Source organism: Motacilla alba, chromosome 11, assembly GCF_015832195.1.
Source record: "Motacilla alba alba isolate MOTALB_02 chromosome 11, Motacilla_alba_V1.0_pri, whole genome shotgun sequence".
Taxonomy (NCBI): domain Eukaryota; kingdom Metazoa; phylum Chordata; class Aves; order Passeriformes; family Motacillidae; genus Motacilla; species Motacilla alba.
In genome coordinates, this window is record NC_052026.1 from 8,639,430 (window position 1) to 8,655,902 (window position 16,473).

General features: G+C 43.6%; 1 protein-coding gene across 6 annotated transcripts in view; it reads left to right on the forward strand.

Annotated features, from left to right (window-relative positions):
- Positions 1-2,344: 2,344 nt before the first annotated feature.
- The window catches only part of ADCY7 (adenylate cyclase 7), a 60,458-nt gene continuing 46,329 nt past the window's right edge, over positions 2,345-16,473 (forward strand). Inside the window, exons 1-3 of one of the 6 annotated variants that reach the window (XM_038147925.1) lie at positions 2,345-2,775; positions 4,230-4,393; positions 8,816-9,002. The gene's annotated coding sequence lies outside the window, so the exon portion shown is untranslated. Of the gene's footprint in view, positions 2,776-4,229; positions 4,394-8,815; positions 9,003-9,051; position 16,473 lie in introns of those variants that run through there. The other 5 variants (XM_038147927.1, XM_038147923.1, XM_038147926.1 and 2 more) reach the window with 5 other exon arrangements.

Below are 16,473 nucleotides of genomic sequence, written 5' to 3' on the forward strand. Positions count from 1 at the left end.
TAAAATAGTGATCTCTCTGTGTCTCCTAATGATTCATGGCCCTGGGTACTGTAGGAGTTCACACTGAGGTACACATCTGAATTGTGCAAAACAGGCTCCTGTGATGCTCTGTAACTCACTCTGCAGCTACGGTTGTTTTAAACATCCTGTCTACAAATAACTTACACAGGAAACTAAAAATTTTGTTTTATTAGATTTTTTATCAGCAAATGTGTTGCATTTTAACAAAATCTCTAAAACTATTTATGATATTGTTATCCAGTACAATCTTGAGGAAGATTAGATTTGTGTGTTCAATACTCTGACTTCACACACTCAACATGTACATATCATTGTAGGGCTGTTGGATATTTTTCTAAGCAAGAACTTGAAAATAATGATGGTTGGTTGTCTGTGAAGAAAACTTTCACAGAAGCAAATGCAACCCTAGGGATTGCTGTACTCAAATTTGGACATTTCAGAAGGACCTCCACTGAAGGGCTGAATGTCCGCAGTATCCGACATTTACAGCTACCACATACGCATAGGAAATCCAATTTGGATTAATTTACAAGGGCAAAAAGATAAGCCACTAAAAGCTCAGGTGAGATGCTGAGGTGTCCCCAGGTGAGGACAGAGCCTTGTGCCTGGGTGGTGGCGTTAGCAGGCTCCCAGCAGTGCCAGCTGCTCTCCAGTAAGGGGTGGTAGCATCTGCTGGTGAGAGCCAGCCCTGGCTGTGCCTGGCCGCCGGCGCTGAGAGAAACCTCGGCAGCACAAAAAGAGCGGGGGAAGTCTGTATCTGACACGTGCAGGAGGCAGTGAACTGGATATTAATTTCCATATTTTGGTTTTTTTGTTTATTTGTTTGTTACGGGGTTTTTTGGGGCTTATTTTGTTTTTTGTTTTGCTAAAAATATGTTCCAGTAATTGCTGATAGTTTAAGAGTAATCTGCACAAGAGAGTGTACATAAAGCACTTGGAATGCTTTGGAGCTGCTGCCGTTAAAAAGCCCCTACAACGTCAGTCGTGTTGAATCATGCAGGAATTTTAGATCTTAGTCTGGGATAGCAAATACTTTTTGTGGGTATACAGAAGTGATGTTAAGCAATCCGTGTACTCGGAAGGTCCACAAAATTCTGATGAAGTGATAAATTGAGTCCATCTGTTCTGAAACTACTCCATTTATGATCTCAGCAGAACAATGTATTTTCCATTTCCTGCAGTTTTTAAAATCTTATTATCTAATCCAACTTCCAGTGAAGACAATTCTTTTGAACAATCATTTTACTGGAAGATCCTTCTCCTTTCCCCTAAGAAATGGTCTGAACAGCCTGTGCACTGCTTCCATCTGAATGCTCCTCTAATTTCCAAGTGCTTTTGGACACTGTGTCCAAAACAGGAGCGGGATGACCGAGGTATGATTAGGTACCTTGCCCAAGACTGCACGTAGAAGTGTTGTAGGGCAGGGTTCAGAGGAGCAGAGTCCAGCCCTCTTGCTGCTCAGTCGGGTGCCTCAGGTACGTAACCACTTCTCCAGGTGTATTCCTTATCTATTGTCTCGCATAGCTGAAACTGGGTTTAAATTCCTTCCCAAAATTCAGCCTGAAATCACCCTAATAGCTGGGCAGTCTCAGACAACACAGCTTTTCCCATTTTCCCAGCAATATTGGGACAGGAGCTCAGAGAGCCACAGAAAGCTGCTGTGCTTGTGATGTGTGCAGTGAGCTGCTGCTCCCTCTGAGAGTCACCTGAAGCACATCACTCGGGCCTGCGGAGAGGGGAAAGCACCAGCTGGCTGGCAGGGCACGAATACAAACTGTATTTAGTTACCGAGGTATTTCTGCAGTCGTGGTAGTCCCTGGATGACTAACACACGGCTGTAGCTGCAGGTAGCCGGGCACACACCTGCCTGCCATGGGCTGTGTGTGGTTGCCAGTGACTAACAGCTCACCAGATAAGCTTAATCCAAAAATCCATGGAAATCAGCATTTCTTTCTGCTGCCTGCAGTGAGCTTTGCATTGGACTTGAGGTGTGGTAGAGCCGGGCTCCGTCTGAATTAGCGGCCATATGTTCGAGGCTTGATTCTGAGGAATCACTGCCAGCCCGGTGAGAGCCCCAGGAACAGCCTGGGGGCCCGATGGAGCAAGGGGAGCCGGGCGCTGTGGGATGGCACGGGCCGGTCCCTGGTGTGCAGCCGGCTCAGGTCCCTGGCTCCCGGCGCATCCTGCCTGTGCCGAGGTGGGGAGCCCTGCCAGAGCCACCGCCGCAGTGGCCAGATGTAAAAAAAGTGGCTGTAAACTTTGGTGTTTTCCAGCGTCTCGGGCAGAATTTTGTTTCCACCGCTGCGCATCGTGAACGCTGCTGGGGGGACACACGGACACCGTGTGGGACACCGTGTGGGACACGGACACCGTGCGGGACACGGCACGGAGCCGTGCGGGACAGGTCGCTGCAGACCCGGAGCGGGGCAGAGCTGAGGGGGGAGCCCCTCAGGACGGGGGGAGCCCCTGACGATGGGGGGAGCCCCTCAGGACGGGGGGAGCCCCTGGGGCCATCCCCGGCGGTGCCGGCGGCGCTCCCGGCGCGGGAGGAGAGGCAGAGGCAGGAGGGGCGATGCCGCCGCGGTCCCGCCCTCGCCGCGCCGGGGAGGCTCCGCGGGCCCCAGAGACACCTCGGGCGGCGGCAGGAGGAGGAGGAGGAAGAAGAAGAAGAAGAAGAAGAGGAGGAGGAGAAAGAGCAGAGGCCGGTCCCAGCCCCAGCCCCGACCCGCTGCCTGCTGCTTTCCGCCGCCGCAGGTGAGACTGCCCGGGGAGGGAGCGCTCGGGGTCGCGCTGCGGGGACCGCGGCAGGAGGAGCCGAAGGCTCGATAGGTTTCCCCGTGTAATTGTTATTGACTGCCTCGTATGACACCACTTGATGCACTTGGGAACGGCGAACAAATGTTGAGGCCCATAAACCTCTTCTCTAAGTTTATTTCTCTCAGAAAAGGTGGATTTGGTAAAGCTGCCAGCCCGAGTATTGGCACATGCATGGAGAAGTTGGGGGTGGTCTTAGATGCTCTAAAGCCAAAAGCTGGCTTGGTTTTAGTAGAGGGCCTTTCAGATCCTTTTTGGATTGCACTTTTTTAATACAATAGGGCTTTAAACTGCTGAAGGAGGTACTTAAATAGCAGTGAGAGTTTGAAATATCAGCACAAGTTTGGTTTGTGTATTTGTGCAGAAGTTTGGTTTGTGTCTTGTTTAACTGCTGAATAGGTAAGTTATTTCTAATCTCCATGGGATATGTTACAGCATTTCTATAACAAGTGTTAATAAAGGGGTTAAAACACTTTAAAACATGTTGCTCAGCGTTGGATCACTGTTGCTGGGATCTGATGTTTGCCAGTGGCAGGTGAAGGATATCTGGGACAGGGACATGTCATCACCAGCCACCCAGGACTATACTCGTCTGTTAAGCCTGAGACTTCTGTCATGAGCAGTAAGGATGTGGTCAGCACAAGTGCTGAGAACTGGGCAGAGACACTTTGAAACCCCTTTTGGACACGCAAAGTAAATATGCAGTGTAGTGTTTGAATTTGGTTCAGCACAGAAGTCTGTTTTTCTCCTGTCATATGTCTTGTATTTTATTTGTATTACTGAGGGCCTGACACACTTGGTTGTGGCCCAAGACCATGCTGTGATAAGTGCTGTGCAAAAACAAGGTGGGGAAAATCCACACAAATGTACCTAAAAACTTTGGATTTGATTCTGAAGTGGTTGAGATTTAGTATAGGAAATAAAGCATCTGGGCACTGCAATATGAAAATTTCTTCATAGTGGGGAATAGGCTGTAAATGTACATGCACTAGTGACCTTACTGCTTTCAGCTGAAATTCATGATGGAGGAGTTGGAAGAGTTCAGGGGGTGGTGGTTTTTTTTTGTTTGTTTGTTTTTTTTTTTGTTTTTATTTTTTTTTTAATAGAAAAGAGTGACCTGGGAACATCTATAAGGAACTCATCTCAGGAAAAAAAAAAAGAAATACCAAAAGGAAAAAGAAGGTGAACTTGTTTACGTGATGTCTTTATGCCTAAAAAGGAAAATTACCATAAAGAAATTCTGTAGTTATTATATATTTTGAAGATTAATTAAAATAATTTCCAATACTATTTTAAAGCATGCAGGATTCCAGGAGAGCAAGAGAAAAACTCCAGGACGGTTTAATGCTTGTGTCTAGGTCAAAAGTAAATAAATTGTTTGTTTGTTTGTTTAGGTATTCAAATGCTTAGATCCTGATCTGGAAGGATTTTTATGATCCCCTGTAGGAGGAAAAAGAATGTGTTGAGGTGTATTTGCCAAAGTCACCACACCTTGACAGTTTCCCCTATGCAGAAGTGTGGAACAGAAGGAGGGGCACGTGGAATACCGCTGAAACCAGTAAGCCAATAGGAATTTCTGATGGCCATTATGGCATGTTAGTTTTGCTTCCAGAAGCCATTAGTAACAGCAATTAGGGTCATTGGGGGTTCTTGTAAAGCAGCCATTATACTTCTTAAATTTTTCTTAATGAAGCTAATGTCAACGCCGTTAAGAGTAAGCCAGGGAGAGTGTTCATTCCCTAATGCATGTGGGTATTTGAGTCCTCACGGCTTGTGCTAAGTGAAAGAGCAGGTGCTAGTGCAGGGCTAATTAGTTTAAGGTGTAAGCCTAGGGATGATGATCACTGTTTCATGTCAAGGTGGGTGTTCGTGTAATTGCCAGTTGCTCTTAGATTAAAAAAATAGAAAAAGACAGTATTCCCCACGGAATTATCACAAAATCTCCAAATTGAAATCTTAGACTTATTATTGTGTTTCACCTCTGACTCGGGTTTGACGTTAGAGAACTTATCAAAATTACTTGTTCTAAATTATTATGAAGTCTGTAAAATACAGGGTGAAATACTTCACCCAGTTATTGTTCCTTCAGTTTTACAGTTTGTCCTGAAGCTACGTTTTATATTTCTGAAAAAGGATCCAGACTACTTGGATTCCTTCCAGACTAATACAATGCACTCAGCATCTGCAAAGCTTCTGTATTGCAAGCCTCGCTTGGGATTTTTTCTGTGTAGAAACACTCTTTTTGTGTGAATCGAGGAGAGTTTTCCTGTCCCGCAGGCCCGGCTGGGGCTGAGGTGCTCGGGGGCCGCTGTCCCGCTGCCCTCCGCCGCCCCTCTCCCCCCGCCGCCCCTCGCTCTCCGCCGCCCCTCTCCCCCCGCCGCCCCTCTCCCCCCGCCGCCCCTCGCTCTCCGCCGCCCCTCTCCCCCCGCCGCTCCTCGCTCTCCGCCCCCCCCAGCCGAGCCCACGGGCAGCTCGGAGCCTCGGGCGCCGCCAAAGCGCTACAGACCTTCCTTAAAGCAGCGGGGCTCTGCAGGTGGAAGCCGGGACCTGCCTGAGCCGAAGATGTCTCTTTCCTTCCCCAGTAAAACCCGGTCAATATCCAACTTGGGAAGTGCAGGGTCTAAAGCGCCATTTGAGGAGCTGACCGGTTCTTCCAAAGGCTGAATACCATATATAAAGAGGAGGATAATCTGTTAAACTAGCATCTGCAAAGTTTCAAGATGATTGTTTGCCAAACTGACAGGACGTTACAGTGTGAAATAGTTGGTAAGCACTGTGCTCAGATCATCTTGTGTTACAATAAGGAAGTGTAACTTCTTCCTCAGGCCGTTACAGCAGACTTCACCGAGAGTCTCTCTTGTGTTTGCAAAAAAAAAATTGAGTTCTATAAATTTTGCATTTTGAGAACAGTAAAGATGTAGATCTTGTATTTCCTCCTACTCTTAAAAAACCAGAATATTTTCATCCGGAAAAAAAGGCTGCCTTAAAAAATTAGGAGTTTTACAACACTCTTATCTCACAATAAGAATCATTGTTATCTCCAGAGACTTGGAAATAGCTTTAAATAACTCTTGTTGTTTGCCTTTCACCTCTGACACCATCCTATCTTCCTAAGTCTCCTCAAATAGGATCCAGGCTCTGTCTTGTGGTGCTGAGCAGCAGGGTGGTCCATATTTGCAGGCAGAGGGACAAGCCATACATTGGCTCTTTCCTTTGGAAGTGTTTTTCTTTCTTTGCTTAATAATAATGCATATGATAGCATAAATGTGCTGTAATGATATGATATTTCCTGCACACCATGTGTAGGTTGCTGCTGCTGAACGTTACCTCTTCAGTCAATAAAATGAGGATGTAAAAGGTGGAATGAGTCTGTCTAGGTTACTCAAAGATAAACAGCAGAATTTAAGTAGAAACTGGGCTGCTGTTCCTTTTCCAGCCAAAGAATTGCTTTACCTCAGTACCTTGAAATTATGACATGTGCCCTTCAAACAGCTTTGTTTAGCACAGTCTCTTTTCAGTAGCACTTTTATAAAAATAAACAAACCTTCTCCTCTGTAGCAGCCAAGCTGCTGGTTTGATTTCTCCAGCACAGGCCCTGCAGTTCGGAGGCTGCAGGTCTGTTGGTGCTTTAAAGAAGAAACAAAGTCAAAGCTGGCTCTCCTGTGACAGCAGGGCTGTATGCACAGCTTTTCCTAAGAGCTTCCTTCACAGCTAATGGCCAAAACGTTCCTCTCTTAACAGCTGTTCTGTAATCCTCTTTTCAGCATGTCGAAGTGGCTTCTGGTCTGTAATTAGAGAGAAGGAACCGACAGGGTGTGTTTAACTTCTGTCTGTGGGCACAAAACTGAAGTGAATAAGCAATGATTCTAGTTAAACGCGAAATAACAAAGATTGCCAAGGCTGCAACTAGTGTAAGCCAGAGAAAGGGGACAAGTTCCTTTGAGCAGAGCTGGCTGTTTCTGGCACTTTCTCCCTCAAGTGCTCCTGTGTGCTGCGTTCACGCCGTGTCTGGGTGTTTGCTCTGCTCAGGTTGCTGCTGGCGCCTTCTGGCAGAGTGGAGTGAAGGAGGTGAATTTCAGGCTCATTCCCCAGTGTCCTGACCCGCTTAAGGGCAGTGGTAGAACTTTGTCCCACCTTCCGTTCTGTGGGATGCTCAGACAAGTACTGCTTGTCATGCAAGTTGTCGTTCAGCCCACAACAAAAGGAATGTATATTTTTGAGGTGTTCAGCAAGAATAGCAGTAAATTCTCTCTCTCTTTTTTTTTTTTTTTTTAATAATGCTGCCTTGGGAATGGCTTGTTATAAAGCCACAAGCTTAGTCTCAGAATCAACACAAAAATGCTTTAAAGGGCTTTAATGAAGTTGTCAGGTCTTGAGACTGCATGCTTTATTTCAAGGAAAGAGACAACACAGTAAGTGTTTTATAGTAGACAAATGTAGAAATAGTTTACCTGTGACTGTATAATTTTGGGTTTAGGCTGTTCTTTTCACTCCTTGAATTTTTGTTATGACTAATAATGATAAGTTAGCATTTCAATGAGTTGAATAAAATATTGCAGTAAGATGCTCCTCATTTATAATATAGCCTAGGTTTCAATATTTACTTATTTACCTAATGTCCAGCCTGGGACATTTTCTGCTGTATTTATATAAAAATAGACATTCATTCAGGGGGTTCTTTGAAAGAACTAGTTACTGGTCTAACCATCTAGCAGTGACTAATTACTTGAATACTGTTTTCCATCCAAGTAACCAAAATGGTGAGGGAGCAGCATTCCAGTAGGATGACAGAGCACATGGAAGGGCTGGGCAAGGAGTGCAGCTGAGAAGGAGCTCACAAAGGTGGGGTAGGACAGACTGAGCTCACAGAGGTTTATTTAAAGCCAGCTGAAATTAATGGAAATGGGTGATAAAGTCCTGATCACTTAAATGCCAGATATTCTTAGCACCTGGCTCAGGTCGACCTGAGCCCATCTGCTGCGGTATTTCAGGCAGGACCTGCTTGCTCAAACAAGCTCAGACTTAGTAAGGCTGTGGGGAAAACCCAGACTGGGTTAAGTTGAAGGAGGCTGAACTTTGTGCTGGAGCTTTTCTGGGTGTCTTTCTCTTTTTCCCTGTTATTGCTACTGAGCACATGTGGGAATAAATCAAAATAATAAGTTGTAGTAGCAGGAGAGAGTTTTGGTTTTAATTTTCTCATTTGAAAGGAAGTACTGCTATCAGAACATTCTCACTTCCTGACACTCTTTGCCTGACCTGCTGCTCCTCCTTTGCTGGCAATTTCAGCCGTGAAGATGACAGGTATGTCAATGCTGAGGAAACAAACATTATGTATTTGTGAGAAACATGTTTGTTGCAATAAACTAAGATAACAGAAAATGTGTTAAATATATGTCTGCAATATTAATACATTTTAATCAGGAACTGGGTTTTGAGGTTAAAATTTATCTTCCTCTCGATTTGACATAACTACCAGTCACTTTGTATTCTTGTGAGCAGATGGAGCTTTGGGGCTTTTGGGCCCAGTTTTGCTCTGTTATGAAGTATTCACCTTGCTCATGATTTTTATTTTTTTTCCCAGTAAGGTCTCGTGTATATAAAGGAGAGCCCAGCCTCTTTTGGGAACATCCTGGGAACTTTAAATCCCTCTCTGCTCACTTGTTATGTAACAGTGACTAATGATTGGGTAAAAAAAGTGGTTTTTTCCTGGCAATATATGACTTTGAGTATGAGCACAGAAGTAAGTGCACAGAAGGCTGTGATTTTTAGGGGCCAGCTAAGCTGGCTCAAGGAGCAGCTGTCACTAAAAGCCAGCAGCTCTGTTCACTTCCTGCCCCTCTGCTTCCACCCCGCCCTGGAGTCACCACTGCTGCTCATCTGACCTGCTGCTGAGATGATTCATGAAGCCAAATGGACAAAACGCAGTTTTTTTTCATAGGATAAGCATTTTTTAAGTATGATTTTTTTTTCCCCTCTGTAGGAACAGAACAACCAGGCTGGAGGAAGTGGCCAGAACATATTGTTGAACTTCTAGAGAGGCAGGCAGGGACAATTCCCTCCTCGTCAGTGGTGGCTGTGCTGTGTAATTGGGCTCCTGGTTATCCAAGTAGTAAGTCATACTTCTGAAACATGCTGGAAAAGTGACTTGGACTCTGTTTTGATCGAAGGTATTGCCAGTTGAATTGTTATCTCAATTTCAGTATTTCTTGAGAGTGAGCTCTGTTCCTCTGTTTTACTTGTACAGCAGGAAATGAACATGAAAATATTTCCCTGTAGTACTTTTTAAAAATCATCTATTTTTTTGGTCAAGTTCCTGAGAAGTATCCTGTTTTGAATGTAGTAGTTTTTACTTATTATTTTTAGATTGTTAATTGTAACAATTACAAGCCCCCTCCTCCCTCAGGATGCTGCACTTTTAAAATAAGGTAGAAGCTTTGCAACAGGACAGCTACAGCTGAGCCGATGTACATTGTGGTTTGCTTGGGACTGTGCAGTGCTGTTGCACATTGGATAATAACACGAAATTCACATTGGAAGGTACTCAAAGCTAGGAGTTACTCTGAGAAAGTGACAACTTGATTTGAAAACAGTACAAACACCATGATTAGCTTTCCAAGAAATAGGAAAACCCCAGTGTAGTTAGTTGGTAAGAACAGTTTGATGCAGTTTTTACAGTGCCACAAAAGGCAAGATTCCACACAGGCTGTTTTATTTTCCCCAGTGAGCTGATGTGTTGATTGCTTGCATGTTCAGAGCTCACTTGTGAGACTGTAGAACACGATTCAGTGACACAGGCTGTCAGTCTGAGCAGAGCTGCATGTGGGTGTTAATTGCTTCTGGTCAGGTGCAGACCAATTATTTAACGATCTTTTTAGATAAAGGAGATTAAATTGCAATTCATGAATAGTATATTGGGAGTGCAAAGGGGAAAGTTTTGCTTTTCAAAATTCTGGACAAATTTCAGCAAGAAATGAGAGTTGCTCTTTTCTTATATTAATTCTGTATTCCATAACCATTTGCCAAGCATGTTTACATAGGGAATTTGGATGTAGTTGTAGCTAAACTGGTTTATCAGAGTAGCATTAGACACTTGTTTTACATGTTGAATTAATTTCTGTCCTACTTTTGTGCAGACAGCTGTACTTGGAAATAGATTCTCCTGTACTTTTTTTAAACTGGATTGTTCAGGGTTAAGCTTTTCCTGGAGCTCTCTGCTGCCAATGAAAATAAAAATGTATATATGTAAAGATACATAAACATCTATTGGTATAAATGAAGAAAAGTAAAGTATCAGTTCTGAAGGCCACAGAATCCAAAATATTGTGCTTGTTTATATTTATCTTTCTGAATGGCAGCTCCATCATATTCTGTGTGTCAGTATCCCAGGCATCATTCTTCAGGCTTGTGCATTTACAAACAGCCAATTTTTTAAGAAGCAATGGCCAAAACCACCCCCCCGAAAAACAAACTTACTGCTTGCTGTTAATTCTGAGGAATGTTGGTTGTTGAATGTATGGGAAGTCTGGGAATTAGAAAGCCATGAATCAGTTGTTGCAGTTTTTACATGCTATAGAAATGTTTTCATTAAAACCAGAAGGATTTTCAAGAGGTGAAAAAAGTGAGATCGGGGGGAGAGAAGGAAGCATTTCTTTAACTGTGCACTGTCCCCACAGAAATGGGGTGGGTTGCAGGCAGAGGAGACCTAATTATATTGTATTATTATTGCATAATGGTACTGCAGTGGATTTGGGAAGAACTTGCCCTGATCCAGAGTCAGGCTTGGGTCAGTGTCCTTGATGGGAGGGGACTCTGGAGAGATCAGAAGGCAGTGTATGTCTTCTGAAACCTCGTGTATTTTACAAGCACTTCTGAAGCAGCTGCCTAACACATTGGAAATCAGGTTATCCAGAAATACTTACAAATTGCTGTAACCTGAACTGTGCTGTCAGAGCAGTGGCCTGGCAGTGGGCAGGGGAAGTGTGCCAGTTCTGAGTGGGGAACAAATCCACAGCTCTTTCCAGCCTTGTGGTTGAATTTTAATAAGTTCTCTCTTTGTATGCAGCTTAGTGATGCTATCACCTTGATTTGTGCCATCTCTGCAAGACACCAGCCAGCTGTATTTGTGTCCACCCCAGGCGCAAGTGCTTTAAACACCTCAGGGTTCTGGGTGCTGCCCCCCTGCACCCACTCACTGAGCCTGGACCATGGGAACAAACGCCCTGGACATTAACATCAGCTCTGACTCTGTCTTTTTGAAGTGAACAAATTTTTCTGGAGTCCCATGAGCTAGAAATACTTAACTCTTGGAGACATGAGACAGCTGACAGTCACGAAGACACAGAGCTAGTAGTGGGGGGATTTTTTAAGAAGTTTTCCAGGTGATGCTAGTAATTGCCTGTCAGTGCAAAACAAGCTGTACAGCATGCTGTTTGCTGAATCTCCCTTCTTTGAAGTGTTCTTTGGGATTTGGTCAACGCTTCCCAGGGTTCCCATATCCCTGTTCCTGTACTTGACATCCCCAGCACGGGCTTTTCTTTGCTCTGTGAGAAGGCTGCAAGCAGCCTTTGATTCCTGTTCCTCTGCTGCTGTGTGACCCTCTGGCCAGTCACAGACCCTCGGGTGGTCTGTTGCATGGTTACCATACAATTTGAGCTCAAACCTGAAAAACTGGTTTTTAAATGCACCAACCACCTGTTCAGCTAGGGAATGGCCAGGTGATTGTGGATGATCTTTGTTGGTGTCTTATTCAGCAGAGGAGGCTGAGTGCTGCTCCTTCCTCAGTGCAGTGCCACAGCCAGCCCTCCCTGTGTCCCGGTGTCACATGAAGGACTGTTAGCTTGAGGAGCTTTAGTAATGTCCAGGCAAACTCCAGATATGTGTCAGCTCCTGTGACAGACAGGAGGAATTTGTGATTGCAGAGCAGAGCTTCCTCACCTCCCCCAGCAGTGCACACAGGCTGCACAAATATCTTCTAACATAAATGTGTGTTCTTACACCAGAGAGGCAACACAGTAATTACAACCACACTCATTTTTAGACAATAACCTGAGAGGGAGGCTGTGCAAAATGTTTTCAGGGGGTAAATTAAAATGCCTTAGTTATTACCTGTGTATACTGTTATCCAGCATAAAGTAAATGTGAGACAAATTATTCTGCTTTTCTTTACAGGAGGCTGTGTGTTTGTATATTGGCAGTTACTATGGGAAATTTTACATGCTATTAACCCTCATGTTTTAATTGATCTGCTGATAATTTGTTTGTGTAACTAGGCAGGCAGTTTTCTTTGCTATGGTAGCCTTTAAAAAAGTCTTTGGTAATTTGGACAGATCATTTTTAGCATGCAGACCATATTGTGTGCCTTTTTATTGGAAGGAAAATTTGAGTCAGAATGACCTGCTTGGGGTGATTGCTTGTATTCCTATAAACTATTCATTAATTCTTTTTTCCTTTCTATGTTGCTATATAGCTAACAGCATGAACATAGGCAGTGATGGTAATGATGGCAACCTGAGGGGGCACTGCACCTTCCTTGCCAAGCATAGCTTTTGGTTATGAATTGTTTAAAAAAGGAAAAAAGGTTTTCAGAACTGAATGCTGGTTTCTCACTTGTCTTATGAATTTTTATCACCTTTTGATCTAAGGCGAGTTCTTCTCTGCAGTTAAATGTTAAAAGCTTTGTTTAAAACACAATTTTGTAATGCAGCGTTCCCTAAAAAAGTCTGCTAACATTAATATTCTGATAAAACACTAATGTTGTGTCAATGGGCTTAAACACTCTTATAGCTTCCTTCCTGTCTTAATGGTGAAGTCAGCAAACTTTTAAACATTTTCTTAGGACCTTTTGTTTTTGACATCTATTTCCCAGTAATTTCAAGGAAAGTAGTTGAAGAAATATATGGTGAAGATTATATGCTCTGTTTCTGGACTGTGCCACAGGGTTTTGTATTGATGCAGTTACCTTGGGTTTGTATTGTAGCTTGCTTGTGCAAGAGACTAATTTCAGGCCAGAACTATTCATACTGCCTGCTCAAAGTCAGAGTACTGACACAAAAATCTGCCTTTATTGAGGAACTTCCTGGCTGTTCTTTTGTTTGACTTCTGCCAGAATGAGGATCTGCCTTTTCTTCTTTGGGATTTCTTGACTCTCAGACTGAGTTCGTTGCTGCGTCATTCACTGAATCATCCCCGTTCCTCAGACTGACCTTCTCTTGATCCTTTCTTGGGGTCATAAAACCAGGGCAAACTGGGAGAATCACCCAAGGGCTCAGAGGAGGAGCCAAGGGCTGCTCCCTGGCTGCAGGGGGGAGCCCCTCTGGTGTCTGGTCTGGCTCTGGGGAGGTCACTCATGCACGGCCCTGGCAGCGTCCCCTGGGAACCACAGTTAGCGCTAACATCCAGATTCATCTCAGCCAAAGGAGGAAACGTTAAAGGAAATTGATAAAATCTAAGACCACTTAGAAAAATTGATGTATTACTTACTATAATTGCTGCCATGAATGTATTTTTTTGCAAAATCTTAAGTTTTGTTTATTGTAGCTGATTTTAGCCCTTGCTTTATGCTCACAGTACAGATTTGTTTCCAGCCATGATGTTGGTAAAGTGGACATCTAGTATTCATAGAATATGTAAAATTTCTCTTGTATGTAGTTTGTTTGATGTGCAGCTTTGATTTTACTTTTACTTCTTTTGTTTGTCATCCTGTCTAGGAAATCAGGATTTCATAAGTCAGTGGTGTGGGTGGAGAGTTCAGCGAGTGCTGGTTTCCATGTTCATCGTATTTAGACATAAGTTTTTATATTTAGACACTAGCTAGTCTTAATGCTTTCTGAATTTGTGCTTGACGTCTGCAACTGACAGTGTACAGTATGTTTCCTAATGGGACACTTTTTTCTTGTACCCCACTGGTTTTCTTTGAACGTCACTTGAACTTTTGCACATTTCTTGCAGATCTGCTGTCTCCCCCACACACCTTTTTTTGAACTCCACCTAAAGCTGGGAGCTTGTGTGAAAGACATAGAAACCCTTTTTCTGTGCTTGTCACTGAACACTTTCAGTGTTTTGTTTCAAAAGACACTTTCAGTGCCTTTTTGAAAAATGCTGTGGAGCAACTGGTGTTTTGAGACTTAAGTTTTGACTCTTTGCTTATAATTAATGTCAACTTATTTTATCATTTGGGGTTTCTTTGTGCTTATTTACGCCCATAGGTATATTAAACAATTAGACAGTGATGAAATTATTGGTATAGTCCAATGTATATATGCCTGGATAGAGAAACTGCTAACAGTCATTTTAAGGAGTGGATTTAAACTAAATTCCTACCAGACATTTTCACTTACATTTTATTCCTTTTCTTCCTCATTTTAGGTCTGTATGCTTAGGCTTAGCATGGTGATCAAGTAGTAGAAGTTTGGGTGTAAACCATTGTTTTATGATTTAAATGAATGTTACAGCATTTTTATGTCAGTGGGTAGTACACAGAGTACCTAGAAATGTAGATTTGCCTGTTTCATGCGCAGGTAAGGTCACTGAAGGGTTGCATATGGCTTGTGATGTTCCCTTCCCTGAAACCCTTGGATGTTAGTTCCTGGATGAAGTGGGCTGACTCAGTGATAAATATGAGTATGGGGTTTGTCATATTGTGCATTATATTGTACTTCAGTGGTTTTTGCTTAACTTGTTGCAATTAATTTAAAACCAACAAAAATGAATGAAGTGCTAGTGTGTAGGGTTTGGATTTGTAAATATTTGCAGATTGTGTTACATCAGAAACCCTCTAAAAATGTAAATGTTTGGCTTTTTCTTTCTAACTGTGAACTCATATGTCTTTTGAGGCTGGTAATCAAATGCAAAAAATACTTGGTTTGGAGATTAGTTTCTGGAAGGTGTGCAAGATAAAAAACATATTAGAAGCTGCAAATTGGCCACAAATGATTGATATTTTTTCTGTTTGTGTGCTTAACTCCCTTCTGTCTTAAAGAGTGAGTGAAGCTTTTCCTTTTGGTGTATATCTTGCCATGCAAAAATTGTAAGTTGGAAGGGAAGAGCGTCTTTTTTTTTTTCTCTGTGTGAAATGACTGGGGTTTTAGGTAGCAAAAAGAAGTGTGTTTAGTGGTGGAAGCATAAACCTGGCAGTCAAAAGATGTGAGTGATGCTCACAGGGTGATTCTAGCGAGTCGGATTTATTTCTGGCTTTTTCATTCGGTGAAATGTTGATAGAAATAAGAGTACATGAGGTCTTATTTACTCATCCTGGAAGCTCCCAGACAAAAGTGGAAAGTGTTCTGGACATTAACAGTAATTTGGCTGCTGGAAGTTGCCCAAAGTACTGGCAGTGTGTTCTTGCTCTTACTGAAAAATAAAGTAGCAGCTCTTCTTTCTTTCATAAGCGTATTTGTGTTTGGATCCTGCTCAGCAGCCTGTTGTGAAAGTCATCACTTCTAACAGCACGGTGCCCCAGGGACCTCCACGGGGCATTGACGGGCTCAGCACTGACTCAGAGCCCAAACTGTTGACACTGCTCATCTAGAAAAATGATACAATTACAACTCTCCTCCCTGCTCTGGGAAAGCATCTTGGATCTCCTCATTCAGTTTTCAGAGGTGGGGTGAGCTAATCTGACTTCAGTGAGTCTTCCCTATGTGCATATATTTATCTATCCCTGCTTTTTACAGTCTTGACTATTTCATGCAGGTAACAGACTGTGCAGAACTGTTAATGGCTTTTGTCATGTGTTAAAACAGAGAATTTCAGACCACCCTGACTACTTGCTTGGTGCCAAAGGCATTGAGAGGTCTGTTTTCCCCTGAGGAGCTGATCGCTTCTGTTCCTGGCTCTTGCCTCTCTGGGCTGTTCCTCATTCTGGGGCACACGTGGGAGCACAGTTCCTCCCTCTGATGGCTGTAGCAGCATTTTTAGGTTAAGGAGTACATTCCTGCTGTCACCTTGTTGTTCTGCCTCTGCTGTGCAGCTAACTGCTCTCAGCTGTGCTGGCTGAGCTGCCCTCCAAGCTGCTGCTCACCATCACTGATCCTGTCTGCCTCCTGGGCAGAAAGGAACAAAACCTAGGAGAGACAAATGGTTATTTTTGTGTTGATCTGTAGTCCTAGAAACAGTGACATGCACATACTGAAAGAATGGTGTGGCAACAAGGTAGGAATAAGTGGTGGGGAGGAAGAGGGAAGAGGAGGAGAAACTTGTTGAGCAAATATTACTGTAGACACCCCTGCTGTGGAACCAGAGCCAGGATCTGTGGCTTTATTTCTTTAAAATGAACAGCAAAACTTCCTGTTTCTGTTCATTAAACTGACCTAAACCCTGTGTGTAGGGAGGATGGTGATTTATGAATAAGTGTGAAGCTGTTTGCAGCTGAGCACATCCCTGACACCTCCCGTTCCACTCGTGGGCCTCCCCTGTGGTGTCAGGTTTGCTGCTCGGGCAGGTTCAGAGCTGCACCTCGGCAGTAAGGCAGTGTCAGCTTCAGCTGTACCTCAGAAACATGGTACATGCTGGTGTTTCAGCCACGTGAAAGGAATGAAAGGAACAGGTGATTCCATCCCCTGCTCTGTCACACCGTTGCTCAAAGGCGCTGATTCCGTTTGCTGCTGAAAAGCCTGCGTTAAGGGATCCCCCGAGTTTCTG